This window comes from Herpailurus yagouaroundi, unplaced genomic scaffold, assembly GCF_014898765.1.
Source record: "Herpailurus yagouaroundi ecotype Mexico unplaced genomic scaffold, PumYag 67793, whole genome shotgun sequence".
In the NCBI taxonomy this organism is placed as follows: Eukaryota; Metazoa; Chordata; class Mammalia; order Carnivora; family Felidae; genus Herpailurus; species Herpailurus yagouaroundi.
Window position 1 is genome coordinate 17,489,351 of NW_024420586.1, and position 20,849 is coordinate 17,510,199.

The 20,849-nt window shown below is 53.8% G+C and overlaps 1 long non-coding RNA gene across 1 annotated transcript; it reads left to right on the top strand.

Annotated features, from left to right (window-relative positions):
* Positions 1–8,776: 8,776 nt before the first annotated feature.
* Positions 8,777–17,764, top strand: LOC121026085 (uncharacterized). The gene is made up of 2 exons (XR_005788258.1): positions 8,777–9,325; positions 17,499–17,764. It is a non-coding gene; the product is annotated as an uncharacterized LOC121026085 (long non-coding RNA).
* The last annotated feature ends 3,085 nt before the right edge of the window (positions 17,765–20,849 follow it).

A 20,849-nucleotide genomic window follows, 5' to 3' on the forward strand; every position in this document is an offset into this window, starting at 1 on the left:
GGGGTGTCGGTCCACGGTCACCCGATCCATCAGTATATAAGTCCTAATTTCCCGTCAGAAGATGTTAAGAAAGGGGAAAGAGGGAAGCCAGGCGGGCCACCGCCCCCCACCCTGTAGCTGGCGTATTCAATTAAAAATTTGCAAATTCTGACCTGTTGATTGAGGACGCACAAAGCCACCCACGGGGGTGGACAGGTAGCTCCTGAAGCATCTGGGCTCCCACTCTGGGGCAGCAAAAAGCCCCGGGTCCTTTTGGTTGAAGGCATTTTCAACACATTGTCACAAAGGAAGTAAAGGCCCAAGATTGATTACGTACCAGCCCCGGAAACAAGGGTGGGGTGGGGGCACGGTGAGCCTGGGGAGGAGCAGTCTTCCCCGCCGGGCCAGGAGCCGTCAGGAGCTAGAGGGCAGGGTAGCGAGCACCTTCTATGGTGGCTGGGGCGGAGGCCCCTAACTTTTCACGGGCTTCACTCCAAGTGGTTACTTGAAAAGATGCCCTGAGAAAAGCCAAGCAGAATCCTGTGGCGGGAGCCCTAAGCCTCGGTCCTTATCTCCACGTCCAGACTCTGGGCGTGAGGAGGGCTGTCATACCATCAAATGCCGAGGCAGCGACTCATAATAGCTGTTTTCTCATCACGGGCAGGGAGGCAGGCTACTATATTAAAGGAATACATCAAATGTAAATGACGGCACCCTGATCTCAGAAATGGCAAAATGTGAAAAGGAAGTGTGTGTCACTCAGCAGACAAGCCCATTCTCCATTGTGTGGCAACGTCCCGGGCGCTGTCCGCCGAGAACACCGCGATGCCGAACCCGAGGGTGGGGTTCAAAGCACAGAATATTGGAAAGAGCCCCCAGAATCTTTCTGTGTTCAGTGATTCACAAGGCCTTGCTTAAGTCGCCAGGTGATGGGACATGCCCCAGATGGGCCACCAGTAGGTCCCCAGGGTGTTTTGAAGCCAGGAGCGTTCCCTCGAGCACGGTCTGTGCCAGGCATTCAGGCGTGGGAGGCAGCTGCTTGAACCATCCCTAAGCCGAGGCTTCCAAAGCCATCACCCTGCCGGGCTCCGTGCTGAGCAGGGAGCCTGCTTAAGATTCTCATTCTCCCTCTGTCCCTCTCCCCGGCTCACGTTTTCTCTGTCTCTAAAAAAAACCACGTATATATATGTACACACACACCTATATGTATGTGTACATATATATATGTATATATACGTGTGTGTGTATATATATGTGTGTGTGTGTATATATATATACACACACACACACATATATACATATATATATATATAAAGGGCGAATCGTGCCTGACAGCGTTCCCAGCAAGCCAAGCATGTTCGGAGAGGGAGGGACGAGGCTGGGGGAAGATCTCATCCAGAGCAGCACCTCCCACCCTGGGAAACTCTGGTGAGTGAAAGCAGATCAGAGGCAATGGCAGAAGGCCAGGCCGGATCGGAACAGGCATCAGTGTTCAGAAGCGAGGGAGCGTACGTAGCCCGGGGCCGGAACTGGAGCCGGGTCGGTCCATCCCAGGCAAAGGCGGGCAAAAGCTGGGGAGCCTGGATGGTGGGAAGCACGGGGGAGGGGGGGCTCCAGGACTCAGGTGGAAAGGGCCAGTGGCACCTTGGGGCCAGGGCGGGGAGGAGGCAGCAAGGCCACACTGGCCAGGCAATTTAACGTCCCGGTGCAAACTCAGAATTTTCCACAAACCCGGCTAGCTGGTGGGGATATGATTGCAACTCTTTTGCCGGGCTGGGCTTCCTGCCGACTCCAGCGTGAGGTCCAGGGCCGAGCTGGAGTTAGAGCCCCCCACTCATCGCGCCCGGGGCAGGGCTAAGCCCTACCGCACGCCCAAGCCTCAGTGTCCCAGTAAGCGCATCCCAGAAATGCCCAGAAACAGCAGCTCAGACAGATTCCAGACTCCTCGTCGTCCAGTACCCACAGGTACAGACGGTCTAGTTGGCGGACTCTGCGTACTTTAAGTCTGATTAGCAGGTGACTGCAGCCCCGAGCGCCCCAGCCTGACGACTTCCCCCACCAACCTAGCCCTCCCCAGCTCCCCACTCCCCGAGCTCCGTGGAGCTCCACACACGCCAGCAAGCGAACAGTTAACGCCCACGGTGCAGGGGCCGCGGTCCGTCCTGATTGTTCAGGGACCGTGCCCTGCCAGTTGTTCAATGTTTCGAACGTGCCACCCGGATACACGGAAAACGCCAAGTGCGGCGCCCTGTCCTGTTAATCACGGTCTGGCACCTGCAGCAAGCGAGCGAGGGTCTCCTCCATCCGGGGCCTTCTAAAGGAACCCCGCACACCCACCCAACGAGCCCCCAAACCACCCTGCTCTCGGCCCCCGCTAGACCCTTAGGTCCATGGCTTAGTGTGGGTTTGATTTACTAACTGGAACCGTGGCTTTCCCTTAAGACAGTGATAAGCCTCACGCAGCCTGCGTGGCTTTTCGTGTGGCCCCTGATTCAGTTCACAGGCAGGACACTGAACGTATTAAAGCAACAAATACCAACCCCCCTTCTCCTGCGCGCCAACCAGCCTTTCCTGCGGCGCCTCTCCGTGGGGCTCCACGGCAGACTCTGTTCTACCGTGTGGGAGGGAAAGGACCCTTCAGTTCATGTCAGCTGGAAAGTTCCCGAAGGCATCTATTTGATGGTCTGGACCATTTGGGTGTAACAGATGGTGAGGAGAACGTGCCCGGGAAAGGGGGCTCAGCTCATGGCCAGCCCAGCATCTGGGTCTCTTTGGGTGGGTCATGGCTGGGGCCAGTCTACCGGCAGGGGCAGATCGTCTCAAAGTAGTGCCCTGTCGCCTCCTCAAAGACAGCCACCGCCGTCATTCTCACCGGCCCAGAGCTGGCTTCCTGAACAGGGACAGGCCGGGGTGGAGGATGCTGGCACGGGGGCTGGCATCCCCGGGAAGCAGGATGGCCCCGCCACAGCTCTGGAGGCCGAGAGCCAGGTGCGGTGTGGCCAAGGTGGGCAAGATCTTCGGCCGTTCGGAGGCCAGATGCCTGGCACAGGGCCTTCCCTTCCTGGTGAAGTCAGCTCCTGGGGCAGTTAGCAGAAAGAAGCGGGGAGCGTCACGAATAACATCGGGCAAACCCGGGAATCGCCCCCTTGATGTCACTGACTGAGCCGGGGTGCCCTCTCTGGAACAGCTGACACAGTGTCCACTTCTGGGCTCTTAAGCATCTCTCAAGGTTAAGGACGGATGCTCCCGCAGCTGATTCAGAGCTGCAAAGGCCAGGGGTCCCTACTCCTTCAACTTGAGGAAATAAATCAAGTCGCCATTCAGGTAAATGCCAACACCTCTGTCAAGCGGTCATTCATGGTGAGAGGAAAGCAGAAAAGCTGGGGAGTCCAAGGGCTTTCTGATGGACTTGAGCTTTCTAAAGCACATCTAGAAGATAGACCTCAGTTGGCGGGGTGAGTAGGTTTTGATTCTTTCAATCGCTCATTTAATCCCGTTGAGCACCAACTATGCACCAGGCAGCATCGCAGATCCTGGGGACCTGTGCGCAGTTGCAGAGGACGGAATCCACTTTCACTCCTCTGAGCACAAAAAGATTAATTGCACAGTCTTCGGCAGGACTGTGGAAGCAAGTTCTCGATGGAGCTTTCGGGAGCAGCAGACTCCCCAACCCGTACCGCTCTGCCGTGGTGAGGACCCCTCCGTGGGCAGAACGCCACTGCCTCGGCGGTTGGACCACACCGTGTCTGTCACCACCCACCCAACACAACAGAGGTCCGGCAGGCTGCCTGTTGTCCCATGCGTGTGAGTCAGCGCCCGAGTCTGAGACCTGCTGAGTTCTGTAATTGACGAAACCAAAAAACATCCCCAGAACCCCTAGCTGCGTGTCACACAAGCCGCCGTGGTGAACAAGGCCCACCCGGCTCCTCCTGGGAGCTGACACCCCAGCTGGGGAGACGGACGCGAACATCCCGTGACCTACTTAGCCACCTGAGGAGGACTGGCAGGGGCGCCAAAAAAGGGAAGTGGAGAGCGATGCGGCAGTGACCCCCCGCGGGGGGGGGGGGGGCGGGGAACAAGGAGGGTTTGCCCCCAGGAAATGATGAAAGGTCAAGAAGGAGTCAGTGTGGTGAAGAGGGTGTGGGAGAACCTTCCAGACCGGGAAGCCATTCTCAGCGTGCGTGGCTGAGCCCGTGGTGGTTCACAAGCGCGCTTAGCTGATGAGACCAACCTACGTGGGCATCACCGCGAGGCAGGCAAACCCAGGAAGAGTGGGAATAGCTACCACTTACCTCGTGCCTCTTCTGTGCCAGGCACCGCTAGAAATACACTCGGTCGAATGACTCGTTTCATCCTGTCAACACCAGGCTCTCAGTATCCCCGTGTTCAGATGAGGAAACTGAGGCACGGAGCGGCTCCATAACGGACTTGTCCACAGCCGTACAGCTGCGGAGTGGTAGAGCCACGATTCCAAGCCCCACGGTCCACACTACAGGGTCTGCGATCTCAACCCTGGTGTCACCCTGGCCCTGCAGCAAAGGGGAAGGTTTGGGCCACGCGGCAGAGGGCCCTGAATGGCATAGGGAGGTGGAGCGGTGCAAATATGCTGAAGGATTTGATTTTTAATGTTTATTCAGTTTTGAGAGAGAGAGAGAAAGTGTGTGTGCACGCGCAGGGGAAGGGTGGGGGGAGCGGGGGACAGAGGATCCGCAGAACCGGACGCGGGGCTTGAACCCACGAACCGACGCTGAAGTCAGACGCTGAACCGACAGAGCCACCCAGGCGTCCCTTCTAAAGGATTTTGTAACAGATGCTGTCTTCCCTTGCCTCGTGTCCCCAGCCCCTAGCAGTGCTTTCTGGGGTCACCCCCACATAAATTACTTTTCCACTCAAATCCTTGGCAGAGGAGGGGGGACGGAGAATGGGTACGATTCTGATGTCGGGGCAGGAGGGAGGCTGGTATCATCCCAGGTGAGGGGACCAGCTGGTACCCACGTGAGCAAGAGGGTCTCAAGGAGCCTGGTCATCGTTCAGGGGATCCTGGGCTGTCCTTGGTCCCCCTGCCCTGGTAGGGTCCTCCGCTGGCTCCCACACGAAGCCTCAGCCAGCCCTGAGGGCCAAGCATTCCCGGCTGGCCAAGCTGCCTGTATGAAGGTTACATTCGGATTCCTCTTCCAGGCTGTTGGAAGTCGGGACATTCCCCTACTCTCACCAGCAAAGGTCACTGGGAAATGTCACCTAACTTGGCCACTGCCAGCTTCCTGGCTCTCCTCCTATCACTGCCCTCACAGCTGAGCAGAGGTGGGGGATGCTTATATCGCCCGTCCCTTCAGAGCCCTCCAGGGGGGGCGCGGGAGACCCACAGCGTGGAACATCGATTTTCCAAAGATCTTTCCACCCAAAGGTGGGGTCTACATTCCTTCCTCTTGAATCTGAGTGGGGCTGGGGACTGTTCCAGCCAAGAGATTCTAGAGGAGAAGATGCCACGTGACTCCCTGGTCCAGGTCATAAAAAAGATCCAGCTTCCGCCTGCTTCTCTCCTTCTCGGAAGCCCACTCTGGGCACCCAGCCACCACACTGCGAGGAAGCCCAAATCAGCACAGGAAGAGAGTTCACACAGAGAGGCACGGGGGAGGAGAGCTGAGGTCCCCCAGCCAACAGCCAGCATCAGCCGCCAGACATGTGCGTGCACAAGCCTTCAGATGGCCCCAGCCTCCAGACTTCGGGGCTTCCAGCTGAGGCCCCAGACACCACGGAGCGGAGACAGGCTGTCCCCACGTGCCCCGTCCAAACTGCTGATCCACGGAGTCTGCAAGTGTAAGAAATCATTACTGTTTTAATCCACTAGGTTGTGTGTGGAGGGGGTGATTTGTTACACAATCGCAGGGACCAAAACACCAAGCTTCCAAGATCCTGCCATTTACAACAACACGGATGAACCTGGACGACAGGATGCTAGGTGAAATAAGCCAGACGCAGAAAGACAAACACTGCATGATCTCACTTTTATGTGGAATCTCAGAAAGTTGAATTCATAGACGCAGAGAGTAGAACAGCGGTTACCAGGGGTGGGGAGATGGGAGCATGGAGGGATGTTGGCCCCAGTTTGCAAAGTTACACTCATATCGGACGAATAAGCCTCGAGATCCCATGCACAGCTTGGGGATGATAGTTAAAAATACCGTGTCGTGTACCAGAAATGTGCTAGAAGAGTAGATTTCGGGGGCTCTCATCACAAAACAAATGATGGTGCAGACACGGGTAGGTGAATTAGCTTTGCTGTAGTAAACATTTCACTACATATGTATATATCAGAACATCATGTTGTACGCTTTAAATATAGACAATTTGGGGGGCGCCTGGGTGGCTCGGTCAGTTAAGCGTCCGACTTCGGCTCAGGTCACGATCCCACGGTCCGTGAGTTCGAGCCCCGCGTCGGGCTCTGTGCTGGCAGCTCGGAGCCTGGAGCCTGCTTCGGATCCTGTGTCTCCCTCTCTGTGTCCCTTCCCTGCTCTCTCTCTCAAAAATCAACAAACATGTCAGAAACTTTTTAAAATATATAGACAATTTTTATGTAAAATTTTAATTTAATTTAAAAAGAAACAAAATGAAATCCCAAGCTTCCCAAATTCCTAGGGTTGAGCTGGGTTTTACTTGGTCTTGTTTGACGTTGCTCTGTCCCTACCAGGACAACCACAAGAAGGCATCCTCTGCGTCGGGATCGTGGTCGCCACTCGCCTTTCCTAATACCAGCTCCTGACTCGGAGGTCTGCAGGGCATGCACCCGGTATTTCTAACAGGGACATTCTTCCAAAGAGCTGGGGACAGCAGTTTGTCGGGTGACCATGGAACCAACTGGGGTCACATCACTATTTCCCGGCCACTCTTGCAGTCCCACTTGGTCCCTTGTTCAGCGCTGACGATAACTTCAGGACCACACTGTCCGGAGGAGGGGGGGAGGCAGTCTCCCTTCTCCCACTGGGTCCAAAACGCCCCGCAGCCAACTTGGCGAGTCCAGAGGCCCCTCCCCATCCACAGAAGCAAAGCGGGGGGGGGGGGGGGGGGAGCAGGTGTCTCTAGAACTTGCTATTTATTCAGTTGCTTACATCTGCAGGCAGGGCCCCTCTAGGGCTCACTCAGATGTTTCCCATCTCCCCTTTGGCTGCTCCCATCTGCATGACCCTTTCACGCTGGAAACACTCTCAAAGCGGCAACGCCTCGCCCAGGGTCCAGCCCAGCCTTGCGGACAGATGGCGCCGTAACGGTGACACTGACGGTGACATTCACGTTGAGCGGCCTCACCCATTACCCCTCCCCACGTGCACCCGGCTAAGGGGACGCCCACGTAAAACCTGCTCCCATAGGCTTCTTCCAGCAACTGGAGGCAGCAGCTAACGGTTCCACTATCACGCGCTGGTAAGCAACATCACTAACTCCTTTTGAAATTGTGTTTCTGCACTAACTACCTGTGTGGCTTTGGGCTAATTAAGGAGACTCTCAAAGCCTCGTGCTCCTTTATGTGTAAAATATGGTTGGCACCCACCTCAAAGGGTTTGCGAATGAATTAAATGAGATAATAATACGTGCGTACAGTAGTGCTCGCCGTGTTCCAGAAATGCCACCGCACCCTTGGCGTGTAGTAGTCGTTCTTTCCGTCCAGGAGCCTGTGGTGGGCTTTTGCCACCATAAGCCTGTAGTAAAAGGGCTTGAAACAAGTGATTTGTCACCGGGGACAGGAAAACGCAGATTTGTTTTCTTTGTGGTATGAATTGCGGGTGACATCAGTCAGCCTTGGTTTTGGCTCCTGAGGTGGCGGCGTGGAGGGAGCACTGACTTAGAAGGGTGGCAACCTGGACTCTCCTTCCACACGTGTTCCACAGCAGCCACAGAATTAGAATTCTCCGTTGGTTCCCCATTATCTGAGGGCCACAGTCCACAAAGTTCTCACCGCGGCTGCATCATTTCTTGCCTTCAAATGCTCTATTGTTTTAGAGTGCTTGCCCTGGTATTATAATACATACCCGTTTATGAGTATATCGTCTGTCTCACCTCACTAGAACGTAAGCTCCCTAAGGAGCTCCCTAAGGACATGTTCTTATTCACCGCATCGTCCCCAGACTCTGGAGCCACATTTGACACATAGTAGGTACTCAATAAATACTTATGGGCGAGCACATCGCTTTTCTAAAATGTCAGCCTGCCCCTCTGAGTTCATTGAACAACCTCCCTTCGTCCTAAGGGTAAAGTCTTCCAGACCCCATTAATGTCTGTCCTCTGCGTAAGTCCGGTCACCTCCCCCCATCCACCCCCACCACTCACACACATACACACACGCACGCTAATGCGAGACACAGAGACGCACAGATATACAATTATAAAACACTCAGACGTGCGTGGACAGACACAGACACACACACGCAGAGACGCACAGCTACAAACGTGCACACGCATGCATGCACATGGACACGCCCGAACACGCATACACACCCACACGGGCGTACCCGTAGACATATACAGACACACATGCACATACACACAGACGCACGCAGATACGCACGTGCACGTGGACAGACACACAGACAGACATGGGCAGGCACATACACAGACACCTGCACAAGCACACAAGAGATACGTGCACACACACACACACGCACGCACACACACGCACACGCTTTCCAGCCTGCAGTTCCGCAGACTTACCACTTTGCAGCTTCAGGTCACAGCTCGGACGTCATCCCCCCACCCCCCAGGGAGTCAGTCAGTACAACACGGTGGACAAAAGTACAGACTCTGAAGCCAGATTACCTGAGTTCAAATTCTGGCTTTGCTGCTTGCCAGCGGCGTGCCCTGAGACAAGTTACCTCACCTCTCTGTGCCTCGGTTTCCTCCCCAGTAAACCGGGATGGCGATGTTAACGGTACCTACCTCATGCGGCCGTTTCGGTTAATGCGTCGAAAGCACTCAGCAAGGTACCTGGCCCACAGGGGAGATTAGTTAGCCTGTCGTTGTTATTTGCTGACCACTCCTAAGACCGGATTAGGTCTCAGCATCAACGCAGGGACCCATCTGGGCCACAAGCATGTTTACCGTCTCTATCGGCAACAGCAACAGGCCTGGCAGGTTTTGGAGGGCATCCTGTCCCCCGAGAGCCTCGGTACCACGCCCGGGGCGCCTCACCCCAATGTGCTCAACACACAGTTGCTGAGCACAAGCTTGCCTTCGCGGGATCCATTGAGCTGCCCTGGAGTGTTGCTTCCTCTTCCGTAAAGTGAAATCATTGGACCGAAAGTTTTCTAAGGCAATCCCGACCTTTCTCCGAGGAGAGGACCGAAGCCCAGAGACAGAGGTAGGCTCGCTCAAGGCCACTCAGCCAGCTACTGGAATAACCGGGGCCAGCATTCAGGGGTTGTGGCTCACAGCGTTGTTTTCTCTTGCCGAAACGAAATGATTTGGGGAGATCTCCCTAGCAAAGGCAGAATAGTGAAAGCTAGCCACGTTCGGGTGGAAATTTGAGAAAGAGGATGAGTCATATCTCTTTAAAGTATCACTCGGTGTTTTTGCTGTGACAGAGCATAAAAATAACAGCAGCTTAGCTGGCTTAGCGAATCCTTGCCACCAGCCAGGAACCGCATGAAGCACTTGAAACGCTTTTCCTCCTTTGAGGCTCCAAATGATGCCATGGGAAACGCACCCATTTTACAGATGATTCTTTAGGGTGTGTGTCACAAACACAGCCTGAAAGCAGTGGAAGTGGGAAGTGGCTTGCAGGAGATACGGGTTGTACCGGTCAGCTACCGCTGGTAACAAACCACCTCAATGTATACAACAAGCATTTATTCTCATACTCGCAGGTCGGAGGGCCACCTGGAGTGGCTCTGCTTCAGCCACATGTCTGCAGGTTGTCTGGTCTGGGCTGGACCGGACCCCAAGCTATAAGGTCAGGTCAAGACCACAGGTGTCCTCATGCTTCTGAGACCAGCTGGCTCCTGGGGCAGATTCTCTCACGATCATGACAGAAATGCAACAGGACGAGTGCAAACATACGACCCCGCTTGCGGCTTCGGCTCGGAACTGGCACATGTCATCACTTGTGTCTACATTGTAATGGCCAAAGAAAGCTACACGGCCAAGTCCAGCACCAATGGGATGGGAAATAGACCCACCCCTTTTTAATGGGAGGAATGGCAACGGGCGTGGATAGAGGGAGGAGTGAGAAATTGGAAGCAGTGATGCAATCCACTGCCGAGGTCATTCACAAATGTAGCAAGATCTGAGCATCAGCATGTTTTTATTTTGTGAAGATGGGGGGGGGGTGGGCAGGGAGGCACTGGCGTTACGTGTATCTCGAATGCGGGGACGAGATTTCCCTCTTCATCTTGAATTTAGGGTCAAGGTTTCCAGGGGTGCTGAGGGAGACAGAGAGCCTTCTGGACTAGAGAGGGGACGTGGGGACAAGCGACCTCCTAACGGGTGTTTGCAGACCCTGACCAGGACAGCAATTATCTCTGTGAAATCAGAGACTTGTTCAGTGTGCAGCCTTCGGGTCACGCAGGGCTGAAGCCCCGCCCACATCTAAGGCGCTTGCGGGGAAAGCGGCTGGGCAAAGGCAGATGGCCCGGACACCTCCGTGCACCTGAAATGCTGACCAGATGGCCATGCTGCCTGCCTCTTGCGCCTGAACTTCTCCTCTCCTCCCCTCCTCTTCCCCCCCCTCCTCCCCCATCTTGTGAGCTCTTCCTGTCCTGAGTGTGCTGTCTTTTCCACTTCCTCCTATGCCCAAATCCAAGTGGCATCACTGTTGAGCCTGGTGACCTCTCTAAGCTTTGGTCTTTCCATCGAGAAAATGGTCATAATGCTTCACAGAAATGCAGTGAGGAGGACTAAATGAGAGAACAGTGTCTGGAACATGATAATGTTCTGAAAGTCCTAGCTCTTATTAGCAAATGTCTCTCAGATCTCTGATGTTCAGGGTCAGACCTCACATTCAATCTATGCAGGCATTGTCTGTTGGTGTGGCGTTCATGTTCCAAACATCTCACGGCAGGCCTGCCCAAGTACGGCTGTGCCAGCGGGACCCCCAAAGCCATTCATTCATTCATTCATTCATCCATCCGTCCATCCGTCCAATGATTTTTTAAGCGTATTTATTTATTTTTAGAGAGAGAAAGAGAGAGCGAGAGAGAGAGAGAGAGAGAGAGCCTGACGCGGGGCTCCGACCCACAAACCGTGAGATCATGACCTGAGCCCAGATCAAGTGTCAGATGCTCAACCGACTGAGCCACCCAGGCGCCCCCATCCGTTCACTGATTTTTATTGGTGGCCCCCTATATGCCCAGAATCAGCCCAGAAACTAAGAGACATATGGAGAAATGTAAAACACAGCTCGTATTTCAAGTAGCTCCTGGTCTACCTGGGAATCAATGCCTTCAAGCAAGCAGGAAAAAACTGAGAGACAGGAGGGGCCCAACTCCCACCCAAAGCAAGAAGCCCCCTTCCCTGTTCCCAACAGGTTCGGCCTCCCGCCGAAATAGACCCGCACACAGGGAGCTTAGAGCCTAAGGCAGGTGGCCGGGTTTTTTCAGTTCTGATTGTAAGAAAAAAATGTCTCTCTGACTTTGAGCTGAAATTTAGCTTCCTGTGATGTTTGCCCCCCTGGCACATTTGCAGGAAGCTAAATCCGTGCTTTCTGGGGCGTTCCGTGGATCATTCTGAGTTGGATGGTGCAGCACCCACTCAGCACTTCACATATCCGGGCACATGGCCTTGACTCCAGATCTCCAGCACCGCGTATCTGCCTGAGCGCTTTCTGGCTACCGGAGCCTGCCGTACCCATGACCGCAGCAGGCTGGAATTCCTAGAAATCTAGTGACCCTCTCCCCCGGAGCAGCTGTCACCCAATGATTGACAGCCCAACTCCTGGACCGTTGGCGGGGATTCGTCCTACAGCATGTCCCAGAGGGCCCCGTGGGACTGAGCCCCGCTTGCCCACATGGGTGGTAACTGACTTGCGGACACACCCTCCCATCCCTGCCCTGACGCCTCACTCCCCGACAGGTCCTTCTCGCAATCCCCTTTCAAATACGCTATGTGCACTCAAGTCCATGTCCGGGCTCTGCTTTTGGTGGGACCCAAAACACAACAGATGGTCTGGGGAGTGTTTTCCACCGTCAGGGCTGAACATAAAAGAGGGGCTAGTGTCTGGTGGGGCAGAAGAGGAGGAGGGAGGGGGAGAAGACGGGCAAGAAGAGGGGCTCCCGCACGGTCGTCCTCAACGAGTCACCTCTCCTCCTCCCCACCGCCCACGTCAATTTCCCCACTCGTTTGCCCGCGGCTTGGGGACTCAGTCTGGCAGAAGAGAGGTCTGGCATTCCCAAGCCTGGAAGCTAATTCCCAGGGCTGCAAATACCTGGCAGGCAACCCCCAAGTCCGGGCGGGACTCAGGGGGACTCAACCCCAGCTTCTGGGTTGCTTTTCTCCATTTTACTGTGGGTGTAACCTTGAGCCCTCTGCAGAGGTAAACAGCGGGGTCTGAATTATTCGGTTTGGAAAAGGAAGAGGCCCCAGGGAGGGAAGCGCTGCAGGAATAAATGCGGAGGAGACACGGCTCCCCCTCCCTTAGCACAAACCCGGGGCATCTCTACCAGCACAAAGGCATCACTCTCCTCTCCCTATTGCATGGGCCGGAGTCACAGAAGCCACAAATCACTAAGAAAAGTGCGGAAGAACGCTTGCCATTTCTTGGAATGGAAATAATAATAAATAATAATAATCCGGGCCGTGTACGTAGCCAGGACATTTTCTCCAAGGATTACACTCAGATTTATCGTAAGTCCCCAGGGTCTGGATGTTTTTTAATTAAAACTGTTACTGGGGGTTCAGGGGCAAATAAAAAGAACGAAAAATTACCCCCAGAAGTGAGTTACGGGGAGGTGACCACCACACTGCGGTCCTGTAGCATCGGTCTTCTTATTGTCTACGCCCTCTGTATGGTTACATCCGGGTCAGTCCCACCATGCCCACTGCTCTTCGCAGAAGAAACTAACTGACATCGACCATCTCCTGAGCATCAGGCGTGCCGCCCAGACGTTATATTCTTAAGTCTCATTACCCCCCGGGAGCTACCATTTAAACGATTACTGTGTGCCCGCTAAGTGCTTTTTTTTTTTTTAATTAAAAAAAAAATTTTTTTTTATGTTTATTTATTTTTGAGACAGAGAGAGACAGAGCATGAGCAGGGGAGGGGAAGAGAGAGAGGGAGACACAGAATCCGAAGCAGGCTTCGGGCTCTGAGCCATCAGCCCAGAGCCCGACGCGGGGCTCGAACTCACAGACGGCGAGATCGTGACCTGAGTTGAAGTGGGCCGCTTCACCGACTGAGCCACCCCGGCGCCCCCCCCCCCCCCGCTAAGTGCTTTTGATGCAAACTTCGTGCAGTCCTCACAAAGTCCTCTGATGTGACTTAGTGTCCCCGCGTTTCGGATGAGGACACCGAGGCTTAGAGTAAAACGTGAAGAAAATCTCGCAGGTGGAAACTGGAGGAAGCCAGGTAAGGGTGCCAACCCAGGTCCCACCCTCAGCCCCATCCTGGGGACTCTGGGACACAACTTCTACCCCAGAGTTTGTCTTGCCTCCAGGGAACGGAGTCGGGGTTTCTTAGGCCACACTGGTCACTGGCTATGGGTGCCCGGGGATGAAGATGGGAAGGGGGACAGAAAACTTCTAGCAATTTTCAACCCTCCATGCCTCGGGGGAGGCCACCGATCGGGAGGGCGACCTTCTGAAGGTTACAGCTGTTGGCCGCAGAGCCTCCTGGAGCTGGGGACAGGGCACCCAGACTCGGCCGAAGGAATGTTAAGAGAGGAGCACCTTGGCACGAGACCCTCCTCTCGCCCCATGTTTGGACCCCACAACACGGACCGCCTGGTCAAGCCAGCCCACCCATTGCTAATTCCTTCGGCCAGGTCTGTGTGCCCTGTCCCCAGCTCCAGGAGGCTCTGCGGCCGACAGCTGTGGCAGCCAGGAGCCAGGGGGCGAAGGCCTACAGCAGCCAGCCGCTCACGTCTGTGCAGCCTCGAAGCCCAAGCAAGCCACCGCGGAGGCGTGCATCCCGGCCCCAAGGAGCCCGGCTGCACTCTGGTCCCTGTGCCTTGACACTGACCGTGGTGGCCTGACAAATAAGCCTGCTCGAGGCCTTGACCGTGAGTTCGAGTCCCGCGTCGGGCTCTGTGCTGACAGCTCGGAGCCTGGAGCCTGCTTCCGATTCTGTGTCTCCCTCTCTGCCTTCTCCTCCCCTGCTCACCCTCTGTCTCCCTCTCAAAAATAAACATTAAAAAAAATTTTTTTTAAAAAGGGCAGCCTGGAACAGACTGGACCCAAGTGCAAGAGGTTACACACTCACACGATCATATACACTCACACAGCCCACACATTCATATACACTCACATGCTCACACACATCCAGGTGCATTTATACTCATGCAGACTGTCTCACACCTAGCCTGTCGAAGTCCAACAAAAGCCGTGACAAGGCACACGTTGTGTTTTCTGTATTTGTACATGTTGATACGTGTCAATTTACTTCAGTCGATGGAATAACCCTCTTATTGCAGGACATTTAGGGGACTCCCACCGCTTTGCTGTTGCAAACAAATAATATTCGGTGAAGAAAAGTAAGTTCCGAAGGATACGTACAGGATGCCACCACCTTTGTAAAATTTAAAAACAATCAAAGCAATGGTGTATGTGGTTTGCAAATACATACATATGTAGTACGAGTCTATTTTTTTATTTTACTTCTTTTGGGAGAGAGATCGAGTGGCGGGGGGCGGAGAGAATCTTAAGCAGGTTCCATGCCCCACGCAGGGTCTAACATGGGACTCGATCTCACGACCCTGGGATCATGACCTGAGCCGACATCAAGAGTCCGATGCTCAACTGGCTGAGCCCCCCCAGGTGCCCCCGCAGTACAAGTCTAAAACGTTCGTGCAAAAGATGACATGTGGCCCCTGAGGGCAGGGGAGGAGGGAAGCTGGGAGGGAGGGAGAGAGAGACGGGATTTTCACTGTCTTTGGAAATTTGTATTTTGTAAATCTATGAATAAAAGAAACAAAGGAAATACGACAAAATGTTAACATTTGGCTAATCTCTGTGGTAGGGTCACGGGTCTTTCCTATCACTTCCCATCATTTTCTGTGTGCAAATAATACCTAGTATTGTACCGATTTTTAAAAGTTCACCTACAGCTGTCACCATAACCTATGAGCCAGAAGTTCTACTCTTAGACCCTCAACGCAACATGCCCAGGCGCAAAGAACATGCGTCCCAGCACGATTTTACCGGCCCCACAGGGAAAATGACCCCAATGCCAGTGAACAGCAGAACAGATGAGTAAATCGCGGTGTGTTCGTGCAATGGCATACTATTTGGCGACGGGAGTGGCCAGATTACAACACACAACAGCATGATGTAGTAGTTCAGCAGTCAACACACCGCCGTGTTGCAGCCTGAGAGTGCTCGGAGTCTGACTCTGAGCTTACCTTTACCGGTGTGTTATATGTTTTCACGTTACTAATTAGCGTTCTTTCATTTCAACTTAAAGAGCTCCTTTCGGCGTTTCGGGTAAGGCAGGTGTCACGGTGATGAACTTCCCCGCCTTTGTTCGTTAGGGAAAGTCTTTACTCCACCTCCATCTCTGAAGAGCAACTTGTTGGGTAAAGTAGTCTCGGTTGGTACTTTCTTTGAGAAATCCTCTGACAGCCTTCGGGGGGGGGGGGGTCCTCCTGGTATGAGCGATTTTTTTTCTCTTGCTGCTTTTAAAATTCTCCCTTTGTCCTTGATTTTAGACAGCTTTATTTTAATATGTCTTGGAGACGATCTCTGAGTTAAATGTGTCTGGGGACCTATGACTTCACGAACTTGGATATCCAGATCTCTCCCCAGCTCTGGAAAATTCTCAGCCATTGTTTCTTTAACTAAGCTTTCTGTCCCTTTCTCCCTCTCTTCTCCTTCCAGGACTCCGAGAATGTCTACATTGTTTCGCTGTAGATGGTATCCCATAATTCACATGGGTTTTTGTCACTTTTGTCCGTTGTTTTTTCTTTGCTCACTTCTAAGTGGATAATTTCAAATAACCTATCTTTGAGTCTGTAGGTTCTTTCTTCCGCATGATCAAGCCTTCTGTTGATGTTCTTTGCTGCATTTTTCATTTCGTTCACTGTATTCTTCACCCCCAGGATCTCTTTTTGGTTCTTTTTTATGACTGCTATATCTGTTACACTTCTCATTTGTTCACATATTGTTTTCCTGACTTCCTTGAATTGTCTTTTGGTGTTTTCGTGTAGCTCACCAAGCTTCCTTAAAACAATTCTTTCTATTTTTTTAATGTTTATTTATTTTTGAGAGAGAGAGAGAGAGAGCAGAGGAGGGGCAGAGAGAGAAGGAGGCAGAGGATCTGAGGCAGGCTCTGAGCTGTCAGCACAGAGCCTGACGCCGGGCTCAAACTCCCGAGCGGTGAGATCGTGACCTGAGCCGAAGTCAGACACTTAAACCGACGGAGCTGCCCAGGCGTCCCTAAGCCAATTATTTCTAATTTGTTACCAGGTAAATTGCAGATCTCCACGTCTTGGGGATCCGTTACTAGAGAATTACTGTGTACCTTTGGTGGTATCATGTTTCCTCCATCTGTCATGTTCCTTGAAGTCTTTTGCATCACTGTCTTCACATTTGAAGAAGCAGTCATCTCCTCCAGTCTTTGCTGACTGGATTCAGGAAAGAAATACCTTCTTTCAGCCTTACTAGGGATTTTGAGGCTTTCTTAGACCTTCTCTGTGGCTATGCCTGCTCTATACTTTATTCCCTCTTGGGAGTAGGGGTGGGGGGATTCTTAAGATTTCACGCCTTCTCCCAACCCTACAAAGCCCGGAGGTGTAGGGACAGACTCCCGTTTGCTTTCCCTAAGGTGGTGTCACAGAGTCGGGCTGGCTTTCCGCGCATGCTCACCAGCTATGTGCATGGGCTCAAACTCGCTGCCCTCAGGGGTGCACACAGGGAGCCAGCCATAGGGTCGGGGGGTGTGGCTGAGGCACACGGAGTGTTGGACATCGTGTCCGTGAGCCTACTGGGGGGATTTTCAGGGGAGATGTCCCCAGTGGCTCAGGGATGGGCTCCCTGCTAGACTCTAGGAAGTGGTTAGAGAATCAACGTCCCTCTGATACCTTCTGATCTCTGGCCGCCGTTCGCCCAGCTTACTCTATGCCCCTTAGGCACGCAGCTCACCTCAGCGCTCTGGACGGGGGGAGACAAAGTGGGCTTCTTTGGCCGCCTCCCACATAGCTGGGGAAGCTGAGCGTTCACTCGCATGCTCTCACTTCTCCTGTAGAAGAAATCGCAGGCTGAGGGAGTCTGTCTTGGCACGGAGCTGTGTTGCCTTGGGAGAGGAACAATTCAAATAAAGCAGAACGATTTCTCCTCCCCTCTTCAGGGCATCCAATCCCAGATTTTTGTTGTTGTTGTTCCAACAGCATACCGAAACTTCACTGCACTCCTGGACTTCCGCAAAGACGGTCTCATCCACGGGCGATTGTCAAAATCTGTGTTCCTTGCGGGGGAAGAAGGTAGAACACGCCTATCCTGCTAGCTTGCTGACGTCACTCTCCATACTCTGCTTCTTGATCCAGGTGTGGTTACCTGAGGGTGTTCAGTTTGTGACAAACCATCCCGTGTACGCTTACGATTTGTGCGCTCTTCGTCATTTCCTTACGTTTGAATAAAATCTACATTAATTGTGTCTCCAAAGTAACAGTTAAGGCACATTCAACGTAATGCTCTCTGTTGGGGCTATCACATGAAGGCCATTGTCAGCCATTCATTTCTCAGCTGAAATTAATCTATTGATCACCACTGTTGTAACGCACTCGATATCAGACATGAAATTATCGACTGGGAATAGCCGCTAGGCTGCTGCAGTAATGGGGGGTGGGAGTGGGAGCTCCATTAATGGTATTTCACAGGAAGTCTCGTTGCCTCTGCACTGCTCCAATGGAATGTCCCTTTTTAGCCCAGACCTCATCAGAAAAGGACTCATCCCGCCCCTGAAGGAAACTAAACCATCCCCCCCCTCCCCCCGCTGCCCTACAGCAGTGGACTGATCACAGTCAGGAACCAAGTGCCCAGGTTAGAGGAGGGGCAGCTAAAAGAAAAAGCCAATCTCGCCAGTCCTTAGACCTCACCCGTAAGTGCCTGAGTCTAAGGGGACCTTGAGCCATGGGCTGCGGCCAAAGAGCGAGCCAGGCACACACGGCCTCCCGAGATACGGATGGCACGTATACAGCACACGTACCCCCCGTTTCCCCGCCAAGCCCTTAGCAGACATCACTAATCAATCGAGGCCCTCTGAGAGCGGACAAGGCCTCGCAGTCCTTCTCAATGACTCTCTGGAAAGCCCGGAAGAAGACCTAGCAAAGAGACGCCTCTGGGTAACGTGGGCTGAGGCAGGCAGGGACCTTAGTAACGAAGGTCATTACTAAGAGCAGTGGGGACCAGACAGCACGACGCAGCTGTATTTCTCTGTTGACCGAATAGTACACATGTACTTTTATTTCAGAAGGCAGGATATCGTTCTGTGGCCCTCGTGGAAAGATACCCCTTTGGTAGCGGGACCAAGCCAGGAGGGGGGAAGAAGCCGGAACTTTCTCCCAACTTGGGAATCGTGTACAAGCTAAAGCAGGGCGGGACCCCAAGGCTAACTGACTCCTTTAAGGTAGAACTGACGCCTTTCCCGTGCAGAGAACACGCCCAAAGGAGCAGGTTACCAATGGGCACGTCTGCCACGTTGCTCGCGGGGACACGATTCACGTGGTATTGTGTGAGATTTGCTTTCTCTAATGCCGCAGCCCTGCCCACAAGCGACGGTGTCGAGGGCCACTGGGAAAGGCTGCCCACGACCCACGGCCTGGGAGGTCACGGGGCCCCGAGGAGAGCCATCTCAGGCCAGGACCGGTCTGCCCAGCAATAAATAGAACAGAGGCGTGTCTCCCATTCAGCCGTTGTTCCCCGAGTGTGTCCCACTCCCCAGACAGAGGAGGCAGGCCTGGGGGAGGAGTCAGGCCCCAGAGCCCCTGCTGCGACCCCAGCAGATTCCAAAGCTTGGCTGCAGCCTGGGACGGGAGTCACTGTTGAGGCTGCAGACAGCTGTCTATTATCACATCCCCACCCCGGGGAGGACTGACAGCTACATGCAGCCACAACGTCACGCCCGGGCCAGCTGCTGATGCGCAGCGTGGCTCCGATCCAACCATCAGAATGGCTTTTCCTCGTGGCTGAGGTGGCAGACTGAGTCCTGTCCTAGGGGAGGGTGAAATGGGGACTCAGTCGCTGTTAACCCGCGTTTCACCCGTCTGTGCTCCTGACATGTGGAGCCAGCCGTGTCTGTTCACCACAGTGCTGCCCACTCCCCGAGGTGACCGCGGTGTGCCAGCTCAACTGCCTCCACGTAGCCACCCCATCCCCCCATCCCCCCCCCCCCGCCCCGCTCCTCAGGGACGTCCTTCCGTCCTCTCAGCCCCGCCTCCCGGCCACAGCCCAGACCTGGACCTAAAATGCCGTCTTGTCCTGAGATGGACAGGTAGAAACCCAAGCCCTGGGGCTCCCTCTGGGCTGAGTGTCCCAAGACCGAGCAGGTTGCTGGTGTGAAAGAGGGCAGGAAGCATCCTTCCTAATGTCTCACTCGGCCTCTCGCCGGGACGGGCTCAAATCAGAAGAGGTGACAAGTGAGGCCATGACCATACCGGTACATTTGAGCTCTGATTTGCACCAAACTGGGAGCTATTGCAAGTTTTTGACGGGGGGGGAGTATATAAGCAGAGTGATATTTTAGGAAGATGTGCAGGAGAAAAGCCTGGGGGTAGAGGACCAGTTAGGGGCTCTGCAGTAGCCCAGGAAAGAGGAGAGGAAGACCCTGGACCTCAGCAAAAGTCCAGAAAGTTCCAAGAGCTAGGGATAAGCCACAAGGCTGAGCAAGCAAAGAAGCCAAGGCAACGATTCCCTCCTGAAAGCCCACCTGGAGGGGCGCCTGGGGGGCTCAGTCGGTTAGGCCTCCGACTCTCGATTTCGGCTCAGATCACGATCTCAACAGTTCGCCGGTTCGAACTGCGCTGACCGCGTGAAACCTGCTTGGGATCTTCTCTCTCCCTCTCTCTCTCTGCCCCTCCCCTGCTCATGCTGTCTCTATCTCTCTCTCCAGAAATAGATACATAAACTTAGAAAGAAAAGAAAAGGAAAGGAAAGAAAAGAAAAGAAAAAAGAAAAGGAAAGGAAAGAAAAGAAAAGAAAAAAAGAAAAGAAAAGAAAAGAAAAGAAAAGAAAAGAAAAGAAAAGAAAGCCCACCTAAAATAGGACACAGATGCAGAGGAGTGGCGTAGCCTTAGACAACGTCCGGGCCAGCCACTTCTCACAGGTGAATAAATCGCCACAAGAAGCCCAGGGGAACCGACTCCATCGAGGGCCAGGTCCGGGCCAGCCACCGTGCAAGTGCATTATGATCTCCACCCCCGCCCTCCCCCGTCACCCAGTGAGCCATTTTTTTCTGGGATCATGAAACTTGGCCCAGAGACATTCTCGGATTTGCCCCGCACCGGGGCTAGAAGCCAGCCCGCACTTCACCCCACGCTGTGCCGCCTCTCCGAAAGAAAGGGCCCGATCGCCTAGAAACCAGCAGTGGCCAAAGAGACACGACCTTGGTTTTCGATCAAAGGACAAGAGTGGGATGGTTGAGCCAAAAGCACATTGCCCGGCAAGGGTGGAGAATGCCAAAGGAGACCCACGTGCTGGAACATGGGGCCGACGACGAGTAGCCCCTGAAAAGAACAACAGTG